Source organism: Vicia villosa, unplaced genomic scaffold, assembly GCF_029867415.1.
Source record: "Vicia villosa cultivar HV-30 ecotype Madison, WI unplaced genomic scaffold, Vvil1.0 ctg.000493F_1_1, whole genome shotgun sequence".
In the NCBI taxonomy this organism is placed as follows: domain Eukaryota; kingdom Viridiplantae; phylum Streptophyta; class Magnoliopsida; order Fabales; family Fabaceae; genus Vicia; species Vicia villosa.
In genome coordinates, this window is record NW_026705238.1 from 205,925 (window position 1) to 233,349 (window position 27,425).

General features: G+C 31.7%; 3 long non-coding RNA genes across 3 annotated transcripts; all 3 read right to left on the reverse strand.

The window, feature by feature from the left end:
• Positions 1–1,421: 1,421 nt before the first annotated feature.
• LOC131628945 (uncharacterized) lies at positions 1,422–2,544 on the reverse strand. The gene is made up of 3 exons (XR_009291919.1): positions 2,416–2,544; positions 2,079–2,184; positions 1,422–1,987 (listed from the first exon to the last, which is right to left on the reverse strand). It is a non-coding gene; the product is annotated as an uncharacterized LOC131628945 (long non-coding RNA).
• A 4,060-nt stretch (positions 2,545–6,604) lies between these two features.
• LOC131628946 (uncharacterized) lies at positions 6,605–7,307 on the reverse strand. The gene is made up of 2 exons (XR_009291920.1): positions 7,264–7,307; positions 6,605–7,172 (listed from the first exon to the last, which is right to left on the reverse strand). It is a non-coding gene; the product is annotated as an uncharacterized LOC131628946 (long non-coding RNA).
• A 17,853-nt stretch (positions 7,308–25,160) lies between these two features.
• On the reverse strand, positions 25,161–26,875 carry LOC131628947 (uncharacterized). The gene is made up of 4 exons (XR_009291921.1): positions 26,484–26,875; positions 26,259–26,380; positions 25,922–26,027; positions 25,161–25,830 (listed from the first exon to the last, which is right to left on the reverse strand). It is a non-coding gene; the product is annotated as an uncharacterized LOC131628947 (long non-coding RNA).
• Positions 26,876–27,425: the final 550 nt, after the last annotated feature.

The following is a 27,425-nucleotide window of genomic DNA, read 5'->3' on the forward strand; positions in this document are numbered from 1 at the left end:
TAATTTCTCCCTTACTTCACTCATATAAAATATATAGATATAAATAATAATAGTTAATTTTCGTATACTATATTAAACAATTCAAAAACAAATATAAATATAGTATGACAGAACAAAGGTACCTATAAATAAGGTAATTATGGACATAAAATTAAAATAAATTTAAAGGATAGAAAATCAAAGTTTAATAATATAATTTTGTTGATATATTAATTGAATTAGAAATATGATTAATATAATTTTTTTAATTTCTCCCTTACTTCACTCAAAGTGAATTTCACCTTTCCTCTCATATCCCATCCCCACTTACAAACCAATTTTAATTTTCCTGTCACTCATACATCAACTTCAAAATCCCTTTCATTCACAATTCAATTGCTATCTAATAATATTAGTAGATTTTAGAAAACCAATATTACCCATCGTGTTTTCAAGTTCAATTTTCTAACCTCATGAGCCTAATAATCCCTAAGAACGAGAGAAAATCAATTTCCTCTCTCAGAAGGTGACTATCCATTCAAACGACAGAAAACCAATTTTCTCTTAGAATGCAAGAATCTCTACAAACGCAACTCTCACAGTCATGCTATATTCTCCCTCTATTTGGATTGTCAATTTCTTGCTCTAATTATGGTTATCATTTTCAATAAGTTCTAATTATTATTTTTATTTGTAATATTCCATATCCTTTTAAGTGCTACATTTTATATATACTCTATAACTTTTTAGTTTGGACAAATAGAATAATTAATGAACTTAGATGAACTTAATTCTTAATCAATTCGATAGATTTTTATTAATTGATAAAAGAAATGATAGATTAGTAACATTGTTAAATGGTACAATGTTATTAGGGAACAAAAATATCTTTTAAGATATTTCTCTTCACTCTCTCTTACCATTCCTATGTTATTTTGCTAGTAAGAAAATAAGAGAAGAAATAAGAAAAGGAAAGTAGATAAAGAAAAAAACAAGAGAAGAAAAGAGAAAGAGTTGAGAAAAGAAGAGGAAAAGAGGAAAAGTTTGGAAAGAAGAAAAAGCTTGGATCAAAAAGCCAAAATCATATCAATTCATCATCATCTTCTTCTCATGAAGTGGGTTCTAGTTTAGTTATAGCTTTGGAAGAATTTTTGTATGCAATTGGGAATTAGGTTTTTGTGAAATTAATAATTATCATTATGTAATGTATACATTCTTGTTTTGGTGTGTGATTATTTATCTTAATTTATTATCTTTGCAATGAAAGAAATACATAGAGTAAAAAAAGCAGCCATTTAAATTTTGTAAAATAAATAACCTTACTACACATTTAAGCAAGTTACTTGTAACAATCATTCCTTACATATTTAAGAAAATTATTTTGTATAAATCATTCTTTAATACGAGTGAAGTCAGTACATGAGAACATATAGCTAGGAGATAGAAATTTAGCCTTAAGGAGGCTCAGGTGAATCCAATATCATCCATTAGTATTGTGATAATGTGACTTTGAGGAGGATTAGAAAGTATTATGTCTTGCTGCGGCGATGATGCAAGTCCAATCATAGTTTGTGGTAATGGTTCAGGAATTGACGAGAGATTAGATTCCATCTTTTCAGTTGCATTAGTCCTTTCATTCATTGATGATGAGTTTGCTTCCTTCATCAAACTGTTCTCTGTAGTTATTATTTTAAAAAATATTGTAGATAAACTACTTTTATTTTTAATCCCATACATTTCATAATTTATTTAATATTTAAACTTAAAATAGTCAATGTCTCTCTCTCTCCTACAAATTTTGAGCATAGCACATCATAACAATACGAACATCATATTCATATGAAGTGAAGAATTTCAATGATGTGTTCAAAAATTCTTCGAGTCAAAGGTTTCTGAGTGTTGCCATTAACTCCTGCTTCAAGAAACATTTCTGAATTATGATCACTAAAGTTTGATAACATGCCCACTATTTTGCTCTGTATCCCAATGCACGCATATCCATCACAAACTAAATAAAATACAATAACAAAAACATTTTAGTTATAGATATAATAACAATTAATCTCAGATTTAGAAAAGAAGAAAGAAATTGTCTATACCTGAGGTTCACTTACAATGAACAAATCAAAGTAAATAAAAATTATGATGTCAAAAGTTGCATTGCTTCTTGAGCACTATTTGTAGGTTCTGCTCGAATGCATATGCCTGTTGATTCAAGTATATGAACGTTAATAAAACATAAGAAATAAAAAAATGTAAATATATGCAACTAGAAATTAGTTTTTGCTAGGATCAAGTCAAGTATTAGTGCAAGAATCCAGCAAATACCTAGCAAATAGAGAAGAAAAATAAAAATTTCTAATGACAAACATTTGACCTCATAAAAACTCCATAACAGAAACTTCAAAATTCCAATGACAGAAAACAATTACTAACATTTAACCAAGGAAATTACGGTCGTTGAAACGAAAAAAAATTCTCTGCCGAAAGACCAATCAGATTGCATGGTAGAGATGTCCATGAATGAACAAACTTCATCTTCAACCGTTAGAATGGAGCTGCATAATTTAGAACAATATTTAGTAGATATTAGAAGATCTTATATGAATGAAATTAACTAGTTGGAGGAATCAGATCTAAAGAAGTAGTGCAAATGCGTACCTGTATTTAAATCAAAGTCATGATAACATTTGTTTCCTTTGATTCAAGTTGAGTTGGTATTAAAAGTGAAAGGTTCCAACAGCTATTGCAAAAAGTAGTAGTGAAGGAGGGGCTTTTGTAGTTTCTTAACAATAGCGTGGATGATTTTTTTAATATAAGTTTTATGAAATAAATTATGTTATTTTATTTTCTTCTTTTGATTGTGCTTCAGGTTGCAGAGAAATGTTTTGGTTAAAAAAGTGCAGAAAACTAAACAAAAATGAAATCAAATAAAAAAAGGATAAAATGCTGTAAGATGTTGGAAGGAAGTTTGGTTAGATGGAAAAGTTGTTTAAGTATTTGAGACAGGATAGTAAATTTTTGAGAAAAGGATGGTTAGCTGTATTTTTGAGTGTTTAAAAATTTTTATTTGATTTAAGCTTCAGGACGTCATCTCTATTTATACTAGTGACATTCTTTAATCAACGACTAGGATTTTGCCACCTCAAACTTAATCTAATGGCAATAAATCACTTTCTAGAATTTCTCTATTATTCAACAAAAATATTAATTCATCCTTTTCTTCTAGATTAGCCTTCTAGAAGTTGGACCTACACCAAATATTTGGGCTTAAAATTCCAATGGCTAAAAAACTAACAAATCCAAAATCAGTTTACACCCTCCTTAAACTTGATTTTGCTATTCCAAGTAAATATCTTAACTTGATAAATTTTATTACAAATAATATATTTTATAACAAACTTTCAGCTCAATTAATTAAAAACCGAGGTCAAATGCCTTGGAACGCGTCATTTTAATTTTTTAAAAATTAAATCTTATCCCTTAGTTTTAATCTAAACTAACGGAAGTTGTAGTTTACGGTTTGAGCTTCCATTTTTAACTCCTGTAATTTCGTATTTTATTTAGAACCAAAATGGCACCCTTATTTTATTTAATTTTTTAAATTAAAATATAAATCGTCCATTCTCTCTGTTGTTTAATCAACTTTTTTTTTAGAAAGCAAGGAATACTAAAAATGGAGAACTAAGGGTTCTCCAACCCAAGTACAAAGGAAGGCGAGAAAGCCGACAAGAAAATTACATACCAATTACAATTACGAGAGGAAAAAAATCGGTTCCTTTACAAAACTCGTAAAACGTATAATTGGGACGGGTAATATTCCCACAAAAGATCACTTCCACACCAAAAGTTTAATGTTCCAAACGGTATTGTTAACGTTCCAAGAATCCTTCCGGAAACACACACTGTTCCTCACCAACCAAATGGCCCAAGTAGTAGCAAGCCACACAACACCCAACTTCCTATCTTTCACCATATTCACACCAAAAAATGAGTGCCACTCCATAAAATGCGAAAAACACTCCTCAAAAAAGTTATTTCCTTTACCAACCCAAAACGCTATTTCACTCCAAATCTTCTTCACCACCCCCACAACTAAAAAAGAGATGATCCATATTTTCCGTATAATTACCATAAAATGTACACAAACTCCTCTAGAGCGAAAATAATACCTCTAATCACCAACAAGTCCTTTGTAGGAAGTCTCTTGCGAAAAAATCTCCAACCAAAAACTTTTATCTTAAACGAAACCTCCAACTTCCAAATCAAACTAAACACACCGTCATGAACATTAGGAGGGCCAAAAGGAACCCGAAACGAATCATAGAACTCGTAGCACGATGCCACCGAAAAAACCTTCTTCAAACAACCACTCCACATCACCGAATCTTTGCCCTCTTTCCACCCATTAAACACTTCCACCCTACGATTCAAACTCTCCATCTCTTCCGAAATCTCGGCACACCTAAAATAAACTCGAAAATACCAAAAATACTCCATTTCCAAACACCATCCAACCAACCCCCCATCGCCGCAACGGGGACTTTTTTAAAAAAGACAACTCAAATAATACCGGAAAGGCTTCTCTCAAAGGAATGTCAACAAGCCACTTAGATTCCCAAAAAGGAGTATTAATAATCCGTTATGTATAACAAAATTAGACCTTTCAACAATAGAATCCAAAGCAAAAGACAAACTAACCTTTAATAAATCTTTCCGCCAAAAAGAACAAGAGGGAGATACTTTAGCATCCTTGTCGCCGCAAAACACAATAGAAGATAAATCACCGTAACGCGCCTTCAAAACCTCGAGCCACAAAGAATCTTTCCCTTGAAGAATGCGCCATCTCCACTTGTTAAGGAGAGCCAAATTAAACAAGGAAATATTTTTGACTCCCAAACCTCCCTTGTCAACCGGTAAAGTAACATCCTCCCACCTCACCCAATGAATACTCCTCTTTTCCTCCACTCCACCCCACAAAAATTTGCTTTTAATGGAATTCAACCGTCTCACCACTTTATTTGGCACTTTATAAAAAGACATGGTAAAAATTGCTAAAGAACTAAGAACGGACTTTAAAAGGGTAATTCTACCTCCAAAATTCAAGAAACGGTTCGTCAATCCTTCTAACCGGTGTTTCATCTTTAACACAAGTGGCTTCCAAGTGTCCTCCTTTCTCGGATTAAAACCAATGGGAATTCCAAGAAAATAAAAATCGCTCTCCTCCACCTTACAAGAAAGAAAATAAGACGCCGCTTCCATAAAACTACCATTAGTATTAATGCCAATCAACTTACTTTTATGATAATTAATCCCTAGCCCCGGAACAATCTCAAAAGCCCTAAGTGCCGCTTTTATGGCCCACACATGTTTCCAATTTCCTTCTCTCACAATTAAAGTATCATCCGCAAATTGAAGCACATCCTTCGGACAAGACTCCTTAATAACGAATCTTTGAAACTCTCCCACTTCAATGAAATGTCTAATCAAACCCGTAAGTCTTCCGCTACTATGACAAAAAGAAAATGAGAAAGGGGGTCTCTTTGTCTCAAACCTCTTGAAACATCAAGATCCTTCGTGGGGCTCCCGTTAACTAACACCGACATAAGTCATCGAACCCGATCGGCTTGGACGAGTATAGGCCTATTTGCTTGGTGAGTTGCACGTATAAGGTGGTGGCGAAGCTTTTGGCGGGGAGGTTAAAAATAGTGCTTAATTCCATCATTTCCTCTTGTCAAAGTGCTTTTGTTCCCGGTAGGCAACTTCTTGATGGTGTTTTAGTAGCTAATGAAGTGGTGGATTATGCTAGAAAAGAGGGCAAAAGGTGTATTCTTTTTAAAGTGGATTTCGAGAAAGCTTATGATAAAGTAAGTTGGAGCTTTTTGAAATATATGCTAAAAAGGATGGGTTTTGGGGAGAAGTGGATGAAGTGGATGGAAACTTTGGTGTTTGTTGTTTAATCAACTGATCGAGATATAAACTCCAAACAATATTATATCTCAACATCAGAATGCTAACTGCTATTCACTTTTGTTAACTCTATAACTTGTTAGTTTGGACAAGTAGAATAATTAATGAACTTAGATGAACTTAATTCTTAATCAATTCGATAGATTTTTATTAATTGATAAAAGAAAGGATAGATTAGTAACATTTTTAAATGGTACAATGTAATTAGGGAACGAAAATATCTTTTAAGATATTTCTCTTCACTCTCTCTTACGATTCCTATGTTATTTTGTTAGTAAGGAAATAAGAGAAGGAAATAAGAAAAGGAAAGAAGAGAAAGAAAGAAACAAGAGAAGAAAAGAGAAAGAGTAGAGAAAAGAAGAGGAAAAGAGGAAAAAGCTTGGATCAAAAAGCCAAAATCATATCAATTCATCATCATCTTCTTCTCATGAAGTGGGTTCTAGTTTAGTTATAGCTTTGGAAGAATTTTTGTATGAAATTGGGAATTAGGTTTTTGTGAAATTAATAATTATCATTATGTAATGTATACATTCTTGTTTTGGTGTGTGATTATTTATCTTAATTTATTATCTTTGCAATGAAAGAAATACATAGAGTAAAAAAGCAGCCATTTAAATTTTGTAATATAAATAACCTTAGTACACATTTAAGCAAGTTACTTGAAACAATCATTCCTTACATATTTAAGAAAATTATTTTGTATAAATCATTCCTTAGTACACGTGAAGTCAGTACATGTGAACATATAACTAGGAGATAGAAATTTAGCCTTAGGGAGGCTCAGGTGAATCCAATATCATCCATTAGTATTGCGATAATGTGACTTTGAGGAGGATTAGAAAGTATTATGTCTTGCTGCGGCGATGATGCAGGTCCAGTCACAGTTTTTGGTAATGGTTAAAGAATTGACGAGAGACTAGATTCCGTCATTTCAGTAACATTAGCCCTTTTATTCACTGACGATGAGTTTGCGTCCTTTCATCACACTGTTCTCTGTAGATATTATTTTTCAAAATATTGTAGATAAACTACTTTAATTTTCATCCCATACATTTCATAATTTATTTAATATTTAAACTCAAAATAGTCAAAGGTTTCTGAGTGTTGCCATTAACTCCTGCTTCAAGAAACATTTGTGAATTATGATCACTAAAGTTTGATAACATGCCATTGCCCACTATTTTGCTCTGTATCCCAATGCACCTATTAATATCCATCACAAACTAAATAAAATACAATAACAAAAACATTTTAGTGATAGATATAATAACAATTTATCTCAGATTTAGAAAAGAAGAAAGAAATTGTCTATACCTGAGGTTCACTTACCATGAAGAAATCAAAGTAAATAAAAATTATGATGTCAAAGGTTGCATTGCTTCTTGAGCACTATTTGTAGGTTTTGTTCGAATGCATATGCCTGTTGATTCAAGTTTATGAACGTTAATAAAACATATGAAATTAAAAAATGTAGATATATGCAACTAGAAATTAGTTTTTGCTAGGGCTGAATAAATACACAAATTGAACCTAAAATCCAACCACTTTAATACGATCAAATCTAACGTAAGTGCAATAATCTAGCTACTTAAATGGGATCAAATCAAGTATATGTGCAAGAATCCAGCAAATACCTAGCAAATAGAGAAGAAAAATAAAAATTTCTAATGACAAACATTTGACCTCATCAAAACTCCATAACAGAAACTTCAAAATTCCAAATTCCAATGACAGAAAACAATTACTAACATTTAACCAAAGAAATTACGGTCGTTGAAACGGGAAAAAATATCTCAGACGAAAGACCAATCAAATTGCATGATGGAGATGCCGCTGAATGAACAAACTTCATCTTCAACGGTTAGAATGAAGCTGCATAATTTAGAATAATATTTAGTAAAAATTAGAAGATCACATATGAATGAAATTAAATAGATGGAGGAATCAGATCTATAGAAGTAGTGCAAATGCATACCTGTATTTAAATCAAACTCATCATAGCATTTTGCTCCATTGATTTAAGTTGAGTTGGTATTAATAGTGAAAGGTTCCAACAGCTGTTGCAAAAAGTAGTAGTGAAGGAGGGGCTTTTGTAGTTTCTTAACAATAACGTGTATGATTTTATTTTATTTTTATATAATTTTTATGAAATAAATTATGTTATTTTATTTTCTTCTTTTGATTGTGCTTCAGGTTGCAGAAAAATGTTTTGGTTAAAAAAATGCAGAAAACTAGACAAAAATGAAATCTAATAAAAAAGGATAAACAACTGTAAGATGTTGGAAGGAAGTTTGGTTAGATGGAAAAGTTGTTTAAGTATTTGAGACAGGATATGAACTTTTTGAGAAAAGCAAGGTTAGTGGTAGTATTGAGTGTTTATAATTTTTTATTTGACTTAAGCTCTAGGACATCTCTATTTATACTAGTGACATTTTTAAATCAACCATTAAGATTTTGCCACCACAAATTTAATCTAATAGCAGTAAATCACTTTCTAGAATTTTCTCTATTATTCAACAAAAATATTAGCTTATCCTTTTTCTTCTAGATTAGGTTTCTAGAAGTTGGACCTACTACACCAAATATTCGGGCTTAAAATTCTTAAGGCAAAAAATCTAACAAATCCAAAATCAATTTATATATTCAACACCCTCCTTAAATTTGATTTTGCTATTCCATGTAAATATCTTAACTTGATAAATATTACTATAAATAATATATTTTATGACAAACTTTTAGCTCAATCAATTAAAAACCGAGGTTAAATGCCTTGGAACGCGCTATTTTAATTTTTTTAAAAATTAAATCTTATCCCTTATTTTTAATCTAAACCGACGGAAAATGTAGTTTACTGTTTGAGCTTCGATTTTCATCTCCTATAATTTCGTATTTTATTTAAAACTAAAATGTCACCTTTATTTTATTTTATTTTTTAAATAATAATATAAATCGACTATTCTCTCAGTTGTTTAATCAACTGACCGAGATATGAATTCCAAACAATATTATATTTCAACATCAGAATGTTAACTCTCATTCACTTTTGTTAACTCCTCTAAACTTTTTTCTCCCCAACAAATGAACGAAAGCCCAACTCTTCATCTTCTCCATCTAACGAAAGAAACATCATTATTCATCTTTTCTACCTAACGAACCGAAACATCATTTTTCATGTTTTCCAAGTCAAAATGACTGATTGTAGGGACGCACGTTGAATATAAAGTGATTTGCTAACGCGCGCGGATAAAAAACGAGTAATTTTTAAAAGACCGTAGATAGCGACAATGACTCGAATATCGTTCTCAAGGAGTCTTGTAATAATCAACCATTCAAAATCGATTTAGGGGGGTTTGGTTTAGAATCGAATTATAAAATATAGCCATTAAGCGATTAAAATAAGTGATTAATAAATTAAGCTAATCTACTATTTTCGGTTCCGACTTATCACACGTTTCTACCTTACCAATATCGTAAGCGGCTTGATCTCTATTCGATTTCTATATCAATTGACAAGTGCAAAAGACATAAACTAGATTGACACTCCTATATTCTGAATTAAGCAAACAGATTAACCCTCGTGAATTAAGCAAACACGAATTAACGTCAAAGCGACTTAACAACGAATAAAAGTTAGGGATGCAATCATACGAATTTAATCAAGACAATTCCATGTAATAACAGATTAAGCAAATGCAATTCGTAGAATAGCATTGAAAGAGAAAGGAATTAAATTGATAAAGTATAAACCTCCAAGCGTTGGAAACGCGATTACAGCAAATTGACTCTTGGGAAATTAGTTCTCCATTGCAAAAGCGTACAAGCCAAAATTTTAATCGTGAAAAGAAGGTAATTAACCTACTGTAGCGGCTACCAGCCCTTATAAAACAAAACAAGGTTTTCACTAAAAATCCGAACCGAGTTGAAAACATAACCCAGACCCATAAAATAATGACCCAAAAACAAATTATTATAATGACTGAAACTTCAACGAAATTCTGGGAACTATGCACTCCAAGTTTGCCTTTGACTCCAACATGAAAGTCGTAGCTCTTTCTCTTACCTTTCCAGAGAATACTAGAACACGTTGATCTGCAAATTTCACGGATGATTTAAGTGTAGAGGAAATTCACATCAGTGGAATCTACGGATTCCTGGAGGAACACAAAAAGAAGGACACTTGGAGAATGTTGAGGGACTTAAAACCTAGTGATGGTATGTGGTTATGTTTTGGCGACTTTAATGATATGGCCAGTTCCTGCGACAAATGAGGAGGGATCCCAAGATCCGAGAACCAGCTATCTTGGGGGAGGAGCGCTATTGCAGACTGTGATCTCATTGACATTGGCTTCGAGGGCCACCCTTTCACGTGGTCTAATGGCAGAGTCGATAATGATAACATCCAGTGTCGGATTGATAGAGACTGGGCAAATGCTTTATCCCTAAACAAATTCTCCCCTTTGAGAACCAGACACTTGCCTAGAAGAACCTCAGATCATGCTGTAATTTCTATTGAGCTGGATTCTAAAGCGCACCCACAGCGAAAGAAGAGTGCCTTTGTTTTTAGTTTTGAAGAAGTGTGGACAAAAGACAATCGCTGTGAAGAAGCTATTCGCAGGTCTTGGGCTTCCAACACGGATGTGGCAAGGAAGATCCTGAACTTGTCTTCTCTAAGTAGCCTTTTTGTAAAATACAGGAAGAGCAATTTAAGGCAGGAGATTGTTAAAATTGAAAAAGCTATCAAAAGTTTGGATTTGAGTGTGTCCTCGGCTGAGAATATCTTGAATCTGCGTTCTCTGAACAATCAGCTTGATGATATTTTGGCTGCTGAAGAAATTATTTGGAGGCAGCGCAGCAGGGCCGTTTGGTTGAAGAACGGTGACAAAAACACGAAATTCTTTCACGGAAAGGCGTCCCAACGAAAAAAGACCAACACTATCACAAAGATTCAAGACCCTAATGGCTTTTGGTGGAGAAAGGAGGAAGACATTGAAAGAATTTTCCTCTCTTATTTTGGTGACATCTTCTCCTCGTCTGGCTCGATTGGCGCGGATCATCTCTGCGAAGTTGTCAAAAACAAAATTACAGATGAGTTCAAGGATTGGTGCAATCTGAGTTTTACTTCTGAGGATGTGAAATCTGCTCTATCTCAGATGGCTCCGCTCAAAGCCCCAGGCCCTGACGGCATACCCTCCTTTTTCTACCAGAAGTATTGGCACATCGTAGGAAAATACATTAAATCCCTTGCCCTGGATATCCTCAACAAAGGCACCAACCCTGAGGCCTTAAATAAAACCTTCATCTACCTCATCCCAAAGTGCAATTCCCCTCGATCTCCCAAGGATTTCAGGCCCATAAGCCTCTGCAACGTCACTATGAAGTTGGTTACTAAATGTCTTGCTAACCGCATAAAACCTCTGCTGCCCTCGATTATCGATGAGGAACAAAGTGCCTTCGTTCATGGACGTTTGATCACGGACAATGGACTCATTGCCATGGAGTGTTTCCACTGGTTGAAGAAGAAAACTAAAGGAAAGCGTGGCACCATGGCTATAAAGCTTGATATGTCAAAAGCCTTCGACAGAATAGAATGGGTTTTCGTGGAAACTATGCTCTCTGCCATGGGCTTTCCGGAAACCTTTGTGTCTACTATCATGCGGTGTGTTTCCACGGTCTCCTACCAGGTGCTTATCAATGGCCAACCGTCCCGGAGTTTCTGCCCAAGTAAAGGACTTCGTCGGGGAGACCCTTTGTCACCCTACCTCTTTATATCATGTGCAATTAATTTTATGTGAAGCTTTTAAATCTACACCATACAATTTGATTTAATGGTTGTCAATCAATGCTCTCATATCTCACATTAATTACTCCTCTCATTTTATATATATATATATATATATATATATATATATATATATATATATATATATATATTTGGTAGACAAGATCCAAGTATCATGCTCACAATGATGACTATATCCCAATAGGAAAACTAATGATGCTAGGACAATAATTACATGATAACCTTTTTGAACTAACTTTGATATGGAAAATCAGTTGGTTGTTATTGTTGAAGGTCATGTTGATTTTGAAGAAAGGATAACTCAAGGCTTTGATCTTTTAAGTGTTGTTTCTTGAAAGGAATGAGATGGATTCTTTGATATGTTCTATGGCCCTACTTACCCTAATCTGGTCAAAGAATTTTGGGTGAATGCATCTGTCCAAGATCTAAATCTACAGAAAGCCATTATTTCCAAAGTATTTGGAGTCCCTATCACCATCACCCCAATTACTATTGCAAATGCAATAAATTGCGAGTATGACAATGTTATTGATAAGATGTTTTGGGAACACTATTTTCCTTTTAGAACTATTTTTAATAATTTGTTTGACCTATCTAAAGCTTCTAATAGTAAACCTTTGGCACTAGTTTGATATCAAATTATGGCCTCAAACCTTCTGCCAAAGAACAAGAATATAGACTCTCTAGATATTAATGAAAGGACTTTTCAGTTTCTTTTTAACAACTCAGATGTAAAGATCAACCTTTCCTATGTTATGGTTGAATATCTGAAGAAGATTATCCTATCCTTTTATGAAGGAAAGTCCTTGTTCATTCCTTATGGAAAAGTTCTTTCTAAACTCTTCATGCAACAAGGAGTAGTGAAAACTATGGTTGATGTTACTTCACAAACCTGGGGTGATAAGCTGGAGTTACCAAAAATCCTTAAAGCCTCTAATAATGACCTCTTTAAGGTCAAGATGGTCTCTCTGGATTAATTTTCCTTATATTATGTTCAGTTATTTGTTTGTTTTTTCTGTGTTCTATCTTTTTACTATTTTAAATCTTCTATTTTGGCTTAAACTGGTTGGTTGTTAAGCATATTCTACTAACATGATGGATTTATCAAAGTGAGTTAAGGGAAAACAAGCATAAAATAAAAAGTACTATCATCCTTTGAGGAGGATAATACATGTTTTAGATCTTGAGGCTATTATAAAGTGAGCTCAAAGGAATCTAGGAACTATCTGTGAAACTTTCTGGCTTTTTCATTAACTCATCCAAATAAGCCAACCAGTCCTCATCAGCCTCACCTTATGGTGAATCTTACTTATTCTTGAGCTTCCTCATTGTTGCCTATGAGGTTCTGCCTCGAGTAGTGACTCCAGCAGAAGTGCCAGCTCCTTCAGGAGTCGAGGGGTTTTGTGCTCTTATAGCTTTCTCGGCTTTATATTTTTCCTCTTTGGCTTGTTTTCTTATCAGTTGGTTGATCTCTTTCTCGAAGTCTCTTTTCTTAGCCTTGAACGATTTTTGTTTGCCCATCTTGCTGAAAAATGAAGACCTGAAAGAGAAATGTGATATGATTGAGTTAGGCCCAACCACATTTCTTAACATGGTATAAGAGTCTAGTTTTCCGTAGTTAGTGGTCTTGACTCTGTAACCATTTTCTCCAAATCTTGAATAGCTTTCTCAAGAATTCTAGATTCTGGCCTCACACCGGAACCAGCTTTTTTTGAGTATGTTTTTAGATTTTGGTGCTTGCATCACAGATTTTCCCTCGGACAAGCTTAGATCTGGCAGTTCATTGATGCCATCTTTTTCTTTGGATCTACCAGTATTTTCTAAATCATCAACACTACTTGGGAATCCTCCAAGTAGGGATTTAGAAGGTACAAAATTTTTTTTCTTGGTGCTTCTGATGAGATGTATCATGCACTCCACTTGCATCTTTATGTTTACCCAATTTGTTCTTAGATTAAAGTAACATCTTCTGCTTATTAGCATCTTTGGCTTCTACCACAGAAGAGACATCATTATTTGATACTTTCAAAGAGGCAGAATTGGCCTAATATCAGCCGGTTCCTTTTACAAAGTAATTCTAGAGACCTCCAATTGATATTTGAGATTTCAAGTCTGCATAATGTTCACTAGGTACAACCAAATTCTGTGAAGAGTTAAGTGTATTCTTCACGGGTGGTGGCGCAATCTTTCCTGCATCTATCTTGCCCACTTTTACATGCTTATTTGATAAGCATTTCATTTCATCATGTTTCTCGCCTTCTAATTCTCCGTAAACACTCCATCTCGCTGCAAACCGCTTCCGTGGGGGACGATAACTCCAATCTCGACACGGACGCCGCTAGTGATTCCTCCAAACTGCCTTCCTCGTCGTGTATTCGAATATGTTACAGTCAACTAGTCAACTCTTCCATGTTGAGCTCCGACCTGGCGAGACCACCATTGTGTCGTGGAAGAAGCTTCTCATGGACGCTAATAAGGCCAATGAGGGATCCACTTCCGCGGCTCCGGAGTAGGTTCCTAAAGTAAATCCCACGCTTGAAGCTAGAATGGCTCTTGGACAAGCTGAGAATAATGAACAAGATGCTCCCCAAACAAACCGGTTCAACACTGTAATAGAGAAGATTGCACGACATTACATGGGTAAGGATAGTGATGATGAGGATCTACCTGTAATTCCCGATGATCAGTATGATACTGAAGACTCTTTCATTGATGATGCTGAACTGGATGAATATTTTGAGGTTGACGATTCTGTAATCAAACATGAAGGTTTCTTCATAATGAGGGGGAAATGGGAACGCATAAATGAACCTCCATTACCTAATTAACCAAACTCTAATACCATGTTAACAAATGTGGTTGAGCCTAACTCAACCCTTCATTGTAGGGTTGAATTACATTGTAGGGTTGAATTAGGCCCAACCACATGTCTTAACCGAGATCCCTTGAATGCACAACCCAAAAGAAAATTAAAAAAATGAAGATATATGCTTCTAGAAATTAGATTTAACTAGGGTTAAAAAAATGCCAACTTAGCCTAAAATTCAATCACATTAATGTGATCAAATCTAACATAAACTCAATATTCCAGCCACATAAATAGGATCATATCAAGCTTAAGTGCAAGAATCAAGAAGATAAAAAATTGCAAACTCCATAAAAGTTTTAATGACAATATATCTGACCCCTACAAAACTCCATAAAAGAAACTTCAAAATTCTAATGACAGCAAAAATAATTAAATAAAATAAGATAAAACTCACCTTATTAACCAAAGAAATTACCGTCGTTGAAATAGAAAAAAAATCTCTAACAAAAAATCAATTAAATCGCATGGTAGAGATGTCGTAGAATAAGCAAACTTCATCTTAAACCGTTAGAATGAAGCTGCATAATTTAAAACAAGATTTAGTAGAAATAAGAATATCACATATGAATAATATTAAGTAGATGGAGGAATAGATTTAATGAAGTTATGCAAAAGCGTACTTGTGTTTAAATCAAAATCGTGATATACTTTGTCTCCATTGATTCAAGTTTTGTTAGTATTAACAATGAAAGATACTTATGGCTATTGCAAAATGGTTGAAGTTGAAAGGACGCATGTTGAATATAAAGCTAGGGATTGAAATTTATTAAATGGGTTTATAAATTTTAATGGATTAATGTATTTTTTGGCTCAATAATAAAAATATTAATCCATCTTAATATTTAAAAATATTTTCATGTTAAGAATACAAGATATTGGAATGAAGTTTTGAATAGGTAGAGAAAGTGTTTAACTATTTGGAAGAGGATAGATTTTTTTTGAAAAAGGGAAGCCTACTTGCATTATTGGGTGTTTTTGGCTTAATATAAACTAAAATACATTACCTCAATTAATACTAGTGGCATTCTTAAAACAACTATTAGGATTTCGCCACCACAAATTTATTCTAAGGCAATAAATCACTTTCTAGAAAAAATTCCAACTTTTATTTATTTTCTAGAGAACTCTATGGATCTCTCTAGATTAGGCTTCTAGAAGTTAGATTTAGTACAACACACATTTGGGTTTAAAATTCTAGAGACCCAAAATTTAAGAAACACAAAATCAATTTAAACAATTATTATTCCATTAAACTTATTTTTGATACGCCATGTAAATATTTTAATTTGACAAATTCTTCATGCTTAAGAGTTCATGCTTAAGAGGCTTGGAGAAAATATCAGTAGCTTGGTAATACACTTCTTTAAGTACTCTAATTGCACATTGTTGTTTGAAAAAATCTCTCTAATAAGTGATAGTGTGTGACAATGTGTTTACTTAGATTATGGAAGACTTGATTCTTTTCTAAAACTATTGTTGATTTGTTGTCCATGAATATCTTGGTCGACTCCTTTTGTGGCAAACCCAACTCCTTTAACAAGTTTCACAACCATATTCATTACAACATTTATTACTTCTAGAAACCTTGTTTAATGCAATGATTTTTTTATTCTTACAATATCTTACAAATGTTCTCTAAAATACTTCTTTGAACAATTTTTAAGGGTTATAATAATTTATCTTTATCTTTATCTTTAATAATATCTGTCAAATGTCCCGCTTAAACAATTATGGAAACAATTTTAAATTGTTACATTATTCTCAACAAAAGACTACAATTTTTAGATAATGCATAAAAATTTCAACAACAACAAAATATTAGGTGACAACTTTTCCTCTAAATATTATAAAATAGATTTAACTATATATATATATATATATATATATATATATATATATATATATATATATATATATATATATATATATATATAATTACTGTGATTAAATAATAGAAATATATTTTATCATAGAATTTTTTTTTATTAAAGAAGTTGAAATTTTAATTTTTTAATGATATTGTAGTTTAAAAATTAATTAAAATAATAGTAAAATACTATTTAAGAATAAGCTAATATATTATTATAGGAATTGTTATTTTTTATTAAAATTAATTTTGGTATATATGTTCAAAAATATAAATATTTATCCATAAAAATAAAATTATTAATATTTATTTATAAATATTATTTTTTAAATAAAAATATAAATATTAATTGGAATGGAATATTAATAATAGATATTCAATCATATAAAATATATAGATATAAATAATAATAGTTAAGTTTATGTATATTATATTAAACAATTAAAAAAAAATAGTATGATAGAACAAAGGTACCTATAAATAAGGTAATGATCGACATAAAATTAAAATAAATTTAAAGGATAGAAAATCAAAGTTTAATAATATAATTTTGTTGATATATTAATTGAATTAGAAATATGATTAATATAAAATTTTCAATTTCTCCCTTCACTCAAAGTGAATTTCACCTTTCCTCTCATATCCCATCCTCACTTACAGACTAATTTTAATTTGGACAAAACTTAGGTACAATATTTTAGGTGTGATTTTTACTATTTTCCAATAAAAATAAGACAAATATATTAACTATCATTTAGTGGGTGAAGTTAAGAGAAATTTGCATACGTGTAAGACAAAATTATACCCTTGCCATATTTTCATTAGAAAATAGTAAGAACCACACATAAAAATTGTACCTAAGTTTTGTCCTTTTAATTTTTGTGTCACTCATACATCAATTTCAAAATCCCTTTCATTCACAAATCAATTATATATCTAATAATATTAATAGATTTTAGAAAACCAATATTCTTCACGGGCAATGGCGCAATCTTTCCTGCAGCTGTCTTGCCCACTTTTACATGCTTATTGGATAAGCACTTCATTTAATCATGTTTCTCGCCTTCTAATTCTCCTTAAACACTCTTTCTCACCGCAAACCGCTTTTGTAGGAGACGATAACTCCAATCTCGACTCAGCCGCCGCTAGCGATTCCTCCAAACCGCCTTCCTCGTCGTGTATTCAAATATGTGACAATCAACTCTTCCATGTTGAGCTTCGACCTGGCGAGATCACCATTGTGTCGTGGAAGAAGCTTCTCAAGGACGCTAAAAAGGCCAATGAGGGATTCACTTCCGCGGCTCCAGAGCAGGTTCTTAAAGCAAACCCCGCGCTTGAGGCTAGAATGGCTCTTAGACAAGCTGAGAATAATGAACAAGATGTTGTAATAGAGAAGATTAAACGATTTTACATGGGTAAGGATAGTGAAGATGAGGATCTACCTGTTGTTCCTGATGATCAATAGATACAGAAGACTCTTTCATTGATGATGCTGAACTGGATGAATATTTTGAGGTTGATGATTCTGTAATCAAACATGAAGGTTTCTTTATAAATAGGGGAAATTGGAACGCATAAATGAACCTCCGACATTACCTAATTAACCAAACTCTAATGCCATGTTAAGAAATGTGGTTGAGCCTAACTCAACTCTACAGTGTAGGGTTGAATTACATATTAGGAATGAATTAGGTCCAATCACATTTTTTAACTGAGATCCCTTGAATCCACATCCCAAAAGAAAATTAAAAAGTGAAGATATATGCTTCTAGAAATTAGATTTAACTAGGGCTAAAAAAAAGATGCAAACTTAGCCTAATATTCAATCACATTAATGTGATCAAATGTAACATAAACTCAAGATTCCAGCCACATAAATAGGATCACATCAAGCTTAAGTGCAAGAATCAAGAAGATAAAAAAATTGTAAACTCCATAAAAGTTTTAATGACAATATATTTGACCTCTACAAAACTCCATAAAAGAAACTTCAAAATTCCAATAACAGGAAATTAAAAATAATTAAATAAGATAAAACTCACCTAATTAAAAATAATTAAATAAGATAAAACTCACCTTATTAACCAAAGAAATTACGGTCGTTGAAATAGAAAAAAATATCTCTAACAAAAAATCAATTAAATCGCATGATAGAGATGTCGCAGAATGAACAAACTTCATCTTAAACCGTTAGAATGAAGCTGCATAATTTAGAACAAGATTTAGTAGAAATAAGAATATCACATATGAATAATATTAAGTAGATCGAAGAATTAGATCTAATGAAGTTATGCAAAAGCGTACTTGTGTTTAAATCAAAATCGTGATATACTTTGTCTCCATTGATTCAAGTTTAGTTGGTATTAACAATGAAATATACCTACGACTGTTGCAAAACGGTTGAAGTTGAAGGGACGCACGTTGAATATAAAGCTAGAGATTGAAATTTATTAAATGGGTTTATAAATTTCAACGGATTATTGTATTCTTTGGCTCAATAATAAAAATATTAATCCATCTTAATATTTAAAAATAATTTCATATTAAAAATACAAGATATTGGAATGAAGTTTTGAATAGGTAGAGAAAATGCTTAACTATTTGGGAGAGGATATAATTTTTTTGAAAAAGGGAAGCCTACTTGTATTATTGGGTGCTTATAATGTTTGGCTTAATATAAACTAAAATACATTAACTCTATTTATACTAGTAGCATTCTTAAATCAACGATTAGGATTTTGCCACCACAAATTTAATCTAATGGCAATAAATCACTTTCTAGAAAAAACTCCAACTTATCTTTATCTTCTAGAGAGCTCCATGGATCTCTCTAGAATAGGTTTCTATGGATCTAGTACAACACACATTTGGGCTTAAAATTCTAGAGACCCAAAATTTAAAAAACACAAAATCAATTTATACAATCATGACCCCTTAAACTTATTTTTGATACCCCATGTAAATATTTTAATTTGACAAAGTCTTCATGCTTAAGAGGCTTGGAGAAAATATCAGTAGCTTGGTCATGCACATCTTTAAGTACTCCAATTGCACATTCTTGTTAGAAACATTCTCTCTAATATAGTGATAGTGTGTGACAATGTGTTTACTTAGATTATGGAAGACTCAATTCTTTTCCAAAACTATTGTTGATTTGCTGTCCATGAATATCTTGGTCGTCTCCTTTTGTGGCAAATCCAACCCCTTTAACAAGTTTCACAACTATATTCACAACAACATTTATTACTTCTAAAAATCATGTTTAATGCAATTATTTTTGTCTGTAGACAAGACAATTCTTGCACTATCTTACAAATGTTCCCTAAAATACTTATTTGAACAGTTTTTAAGGGTTTTAATAATTTATCTTTATCTTTATCTTTAGCAATATCTGTCAAATGTCCCCCTTAAACAATTATGGAAACAATTTTAAATTGTTACATTAATCTCAACAAAAGACTACGATTTTCAGATAATGCATAAAAATTTCGTCAACAACAAAATATTAGGCGACAACTTTTCCTCTAAATATTATAAAATATATTTATATATATATAATTACTTTAATTAAATAATAGAAATATATTTTATTATAGATTTTTTTTTTATCAAAGTTGACATTTTAATCTTTTTAATGATATTGTAGTTTAAAACTTAATTAAAATAATAGTAAAATTTTATTTAAGAATAAGCTAATATATTAGTATAGGAATTGTTATTTTTTATTAAAATTAATTTTGGTATATATGTTCAAAAATAAATATTTATCCATAAAAATGAAATTATTAATATTTATTTACAAATATTATTTTTTAAATAAAATTATAAATATTAATTGGAATGGAACATTAATAATAGATATTCAATCATATAAAGTATATAGATATAAATAATAATAGTTAATTTTCTTATATTGTATTAAACAAATCAAAAACAAATATAAATATAGTATGATAGAACAAGGTACCTATAAATAAGGTAATGATCCACATAAAATTAAAATAAATTTAAAGGATTGAAAGTCAAAGTTTAATAATATAATTTTGTTGATATATTAATTGAATTAGAAATATGATTAATATAAAAATTTTAAATTCTCCCTTACTTCACTCATATAAAATATATAGATATAAATAATATAGTATGATAGAACAAAGGTACCTATAAATAAGGTAATGATCAACATAAAATTAAAATAAATTTAAAGGATAGAAAATCAAAGTTTAATAATATAATTTTGTTGATATATTAATTGAATTAGAAATATGATTAATATAAAATTTTTAATTTCTCCCTTACTTCACTTATATAAAATATATAGATATAAATAATAATAGTTAATTTTCATATATTATATTAAACAATTCAAAAACAAATATAAATATAGTATGACTGGACAAAGATACCTATAAATAAGGTAATCATCGACATAAAATTAAAGTAAATTTAAAGGATAGAAAATCAAAGTTTAATCATATAATTTTGTTGATATATTAATTGAATTAGAAATATAATTAATATAAAATTTTTAATTTCTCCCTTACTTCACTCATATAAAATATATAGATATAAATAATAATAGTTAATTGTCGTATATTATATTAAACAATTCAAAAAGAAATATAAATATAGTATGATAGAACAAATGTACCTATAAATAAGGTAATGATCTACATAAAATTAAAATAAATTTAAAGAATAGAAAATCTAAGTTTAATAATATAATTTTGTTGATATATTAATTGAGTTAGAAATATGATTAATATAAACTTTTTAATCTCTCCCTTACTTCACTCATATAAAATATATAGATATAAATAATAATAGTTAATTTTCGTATATTATATTAAACAATTCAAAAACAAATATTAATATAGTATGATAGAACAAAATTACCTATAAATAAAGTAATGATCGACATAAAATTAAAATAAATTTAAAAGACAGAAAATCAAAGTTCAATAATATAATTTTTTTGATATATTAATTGAATTAGAAATATGATTAATATGAATTTTTTAATTTCTCCCTTACTTCACTCAAAGTGAATTTCAGCTTTCCTCTCATATCCCATCCTCACTTACAAACCAATTTTAATTGGAAATTTCTTCACCCACCTCCTAACCTTCTTGCTCACCCCTGGTGAATTTACAACACTACCCCTTGTTTCGGAAGTTCATTTCCGAAAAGGTACTTTTTTTTGAAAAAAAGATATTTTCGGAAATGAACTTTCGAAAACGTGTTTTTTTTAATATAAAATATTGATTTCGGAGATGCATCTCCGAAATAAAGTTACATTTTCAGAAAATGTGGTGTTTCAGAAGTTCATCTCCGAACTCACCCCCCTTGGAGGAATTCGGAAATGCACTTCCGAAAAAAGGTCTGGACAGAAGAAAAATAACAAACAAGAACGATTCGCTTTATTTAATCGGATGAAGACGATGGAGGAGACGCTGCAACAGGTTAGAAAGTCCTGATCCTCTAGAAATCCATACCACATTGTAACTTACCAACATAATAAACAACAACAAAAAACTTATGAGCAAACTATACTTACATCATAGTGGTGTAGATCCTTATCAGCCACTCGCAACTGAAAATGATTAGCACGAACTTGAATTTTCCTTCCCAATTTTCCTTCTGAGACGACGGAGCCGACTCTAGAGTAGCCTTCTGTTTAACTTCGGCAGTCAGGCTCTCGATGGAGATCAGAGCCGAACTCAAGGAAGCAATCGGCGCTGCGACAGATGGAACAAACGGCGCTGAAACAGATGGACGAACAACCGGAGCTGCAACAACAGACAAAGGAGAGGTAACCGGGGCCGGAGCATATGACGGAGGAGGTGGATGTCTGGAGGAAGAAGGATTAGAGGTACGTCCAACGCGAGAGCCACGGCCACCACCACCACGGCCTGATCCTGCAGCATTGATGGATGATTGTTGAGAATGTGCAGGAGATGATTTCCTCCACCGCGGCGAGACATTGTGATGAAAGCAGTAACAAGAGATAGAAAACGTTAAAGCAAAGAAGAAGACTTAGGATCGAAAATGATTTGGGATATTTTGAAAGAAAAATGGGTGAGAAGCTTTTAAATAGGAAAGTGTTTTAGAAGTTAACCGTCTGAGAGTGGTGGGGAGAAGGAAAAGGGAACTTCGAAATTTCAAAAGGTTTTTTATTCTTTTAAATAGGGCGTGGCTGTGGAGCTTCCCAATTTTTGTTACGTAGGCTTTTAAGTAGGAAAGTGTTACTACATTTTTTAGAAGGTAACCGTCTTAGAAGGCTTACATAGGCACATGTGTCCACATTTCTTACCTGATCAGGGGACGTCATTACAAAAAAATCAAACAAAGGGGTGCGCTGGGAAAGTCAAAGTTCTATGTCTATAATCCAGAAGATGGATAGTGTTCGCGGCGATGAAATCCAAGAATCTACATATTGAAATCAGAACAATCCAAAAACTAAGATGATAAATCCAATACAAAAACACTGTGCGATACAATCCGAAATCAGAACAAAACAAAACAAAACACGTCAAACAAAACAAAAACACGTTATTCTGCCCGACGAGCGTTACAAAATACACATCAAACAAAATAAAAACACGTTATTCTTCCCGACGAGCGAACTCCTCCGAATGAAGATAATTATACCAATCCTCATCCCACTCAGTATCAGAACCATCAGCGTTGATCACGCCTGAAAACTGAGTCTGCACGTCCGAGCCATGGACCCCCAGGGGACGAGAAGCAGAACCAGTCAAAACCTTCTTCTTCTCCTTCACCTCCTTCACCTCCTTCTTTGAAGAACCTTTTCTTCCCTTAGCGCCACCCATTCCTGCGTAAAAATGAAGAAAGAAAGGTCCATGAGACCTCCTTTTATAAAAGAAGAAAGGGACACAAACTTCAAAGAAACAGGCACAATAAACAAAGACGTTAAAAATAAAGTACTTGCAAATTAAAACGGACACTCCCTACCCTCTCTAGAAGACGCAGTCCTGCGTGCTGGTTGATTGTCTGACATGTTCCTGTAAACAATTGAAATCGATTAATATGCGAGACAAAATAAAAAACAAAAAAATTTGAACTTCTGATACATTTCGGAAGTTCATTTCCGAAAACTGGGATGAAGGTGTTTTCGGAAATGAACTTCCGAAACACCCCTGCGATGGAGTTTTCTGCAACTTCCATGGCAGACCCCTAAACCAAACTTCAAACCAAATCAAAATGCTTCTAAACAACCTAAATACTACTAACAACCTAACCATATATCATTTATGCAATTAAAACCCTAAATAACATGCATTTGAATAATATATCTAAAAATTTCAAAACTTACAAAGTGTTAGGATTGAGGGCTTTTGAATGTTGTTTAGCAGTGTGATTGGAGCCTTGATGCAGCTTTGGAATTCTGTTTGCACAAATTTTTGCCTTTGCCACTTTTTGTTTTGATTTAAGGTAAATGATTGGGGGAGGGGGAGTGTTTTGATAAATCTGCAGAAATCGCAGTATTTCGGAAGTGAACTTCCGAATTAATAATTTCGGAAATGAACTTCCGAAATAAGTCAATTTTTTCAAAAAAAGACGCTTTCGGAAATGAACTTCCGAAGCAGGGGTATTTTGGAATTTTCGCTGGGGGTGACCCCCATAGGGAGGTGGCTAAAGAAATTTTCTTTTAATTTTCCTGTCACTCATACATTAACTTCAAAATCCCTTTCATTCACAAATCAATTTCTATCTAATAATATTATTAGATTTTAGAAAACCAATATTACCCATCGTGTTTTCAAGTTCAATTTTCTAACCTTATGAACCTAATAAACCCTAAGAACAAGAGAAAATCAATTTCCTCTCTCAAAAGGTGACTATCCATTCAAACGACATAAAACCAATTTTCTCTTTCCCCTACTTTCGTTAAAGATATCATTTTATTAAACCTAATTTCTTTATTTCCTCCCTCTATTTGGATTGTCAATTTCTTGCTCCAATTATGGTTATCATTTTCAATAAGTTCTAATTATTATTTAAATTTGTAATATTCCATATCCTTTTAAGTGCTCCATTTTCTATATACTCTATAACTTGTTAGTTTGGACAAATAGAATAATTAATGAACTTAGATGAACTTAATTCTTAATCAATTCGATAGATTTTTATTAATTGATAAAAGAAAGGATAGGTTAGTAACATTTTTAAATGGTACAATGTTATTAGGGAACGAAAATATCTTTTAAGATATTTCTCTTCACTCTCTCTTATGATTCCTATGTTACTTTGTTAGTAAGGAAATAAGAGAAGGAAATAAGAAAAGGAAAGAAGAGAAAGAAACAAGAGAAGAAAAGAGAAAGAGTAGAGAAATTAAAGAAGAGGAAAAGAGGAAAAGTTTGGAAAGAGGAAAAAGCTTGGATCAAAAAGCCAAAATCATATCAATTCATCATCATCTTCTTCTCATGAGGTGGGTTCTAGTTTAGTTATAGCTTTGGAAGAATTTTTGTATGAAATTGGGAATTAGGTTTTTGTGAAATTAATAATTATCATTATGTAATGTATACATTCTTGTTTTGGTGTGTGATTATTTATCTTAATTTATTATCTTTGCAATGAAAGAAATACATAGAGTAAAAAAGCAGCCATTTAAATTTTGTAATATAAATAACCTTAGTACACATTTAAGCAAGTTACTTGAAACAATCATTCCTTACATATTTAAGAAAATTATTTTGTATAAATCATTCCTTAGTACACGTGAAGTCAGTACATGTGAACATATAACTAGGAGATAGAAATTTAGCCTTAGGGAGGCTCAGGTGAATCCAATATCATCCATTAGTATTGCGATAATGTGACTTTGAGGAGGATTAGAAAGTATTATGTCTTGCTGCGGCGATGATGCAAGTCCAATCATAGTTTGTGGTAATGGTTCAGGAATTGACGAGAGATTAGATTCCATCTTTTCAGTTGCATTAGTCCTTTCATTCATTGATGATGAGTTTGCTTCCTTCATCAAACTGTTCTCTGTAGTTATTATTTTCAAAAATATTGTAGATAAACTACTTTTATTTTTAATCCCATACATTTCATAATTTATTTAATATTTAAACTTAAAATAGTCAATGTCTCTCTCTCTCCTACAAATTTTGAGCATAGCACATCATAACAATGACAAACATCATATTCATATGAAGTGAAGAATTTCAATGATGTGTTCAAAAATTCTTCGAGTCAAAGGTTGCTGAGTGTTGCCATTAACTCCTGCTTCAAGAAACATTACTGAATTATGATCACTAAAGTTTGATAACATGCCCACTATTTTGCTCTGTATCCCAATGCACGCATATCCATCACAAACTAAATAAAATACAATAACAAAAACATTTTAGTTATAGATATAATAACAATTAATCTCAGATTTAGAAAAGAAGAAAGAAATTGTCTATACCTGAGGTTCACTTACAATGAACAAATCAAAGTAAATAAAAATTATGATGTCAAAAGTTGCATTGCTTCTTGAGCACTATTTGTAGGTTCTGCTCGAATGCATATGCCTGTTGATTCAAGTATATGAACGTTAATAAAACATAAGAAATAAAAAAATGTAAATATATGCAACTAGAAATTAGTTTTTGCTAGGATCAAGTCAAGTATTAGTGCAAGAATCCAGCAAATACCTAGCAAATAGAGAAGAAAAATAAAAATTTCTAATGACAAACATTTGACCTCATAAAAACTCCATAACAGAAACTTCAAAATTCCAATGACAGAAAACAATTACTAACATTTAACCAAGGAAATTACGGTCGTTGAAACGAAAAAAAATTCTCTGCCGAAAGACCAATCAGATTGCATGGTAGAGATGCCGCTGAATGAACAAACTTCATCTTCAACAGTTAGAATGAAGCTGCATAATTTAGAATAATATTTAGTAGAAATTAGAAGATCTTATATGAATGAATTTAAGTACATGGAGGAATCAGATCTAAAGAAGTAGTGCAAATCCATACCTGTATTTAAATCAAACTCATGATAACATTTGTTTCCTTTGATTCAAGTTGAGTTGGTATTAAAAGTGAAAGTTCCAACAGCTGTTGCAAAAATTAGTAGTGAAGGAGGGGCTTTTGTAGTTTCTTAACAATAGGGGGGATGTTTTTTTTTTATATATAATTTTTATGAAATAAATTATGTTATTTTATTTTCTTCTTTTGATTGTGCTTTAGGTTGCAGAAAAATGTTTTGGTTAAAAAAGTGCAGAAAACTAGACAAAAATGAAATCTAATAAAAAAGGATAAACAACTATAAGATGTTGGAAGGAAGTTTGGTTAGATGGAAAAGTTGTTTAAGTAATTGAGACGGGATATGAACTTTTAGAGAAAAGGAAGGTTAGTTGTAGTATTGAGTGTTTATAATATTTGATTTGATTTAAGCTCTAGTAATCATCTCTATTTATACTAGTGACATTTTTAAATCAACGACCAGGGTTTTGCCACCACAAACTTAATCTAATGGCAATAAATCACTCTCTAGAATTTTCTTAATGATTCAACAAAAATATTAATTTATCCTTTTCTTCTAGATTAGGCTTCTAGAAGTTGGACCTACTACACCAAATATTTGGGCTTAAAATTCCAAAGGCCAAAAAGACTAATAAATCCAAAATCAGTTTATATATTCAACACCCTCCTTAAACTTGATTTTGCTATTCCAAGTAAATATCTTAACTTGATAAATGTTATTACAAATAATATATTTTATAACAAACTTTCAGCTCAATCAATTAAAAACCGAGGTCAAATGCCTTGGAACGTGCCATTTTATTTTTTTTAAAATTAAATCTTATCCCTTAGTTTTAATTTAAACTAACGGAAAATGTAGTTTATATATGGTTTGAGCTTCGATTTTTAACTCCTGTAATTTCGTATTTTATTCAGAACCAAAATGACACCTTT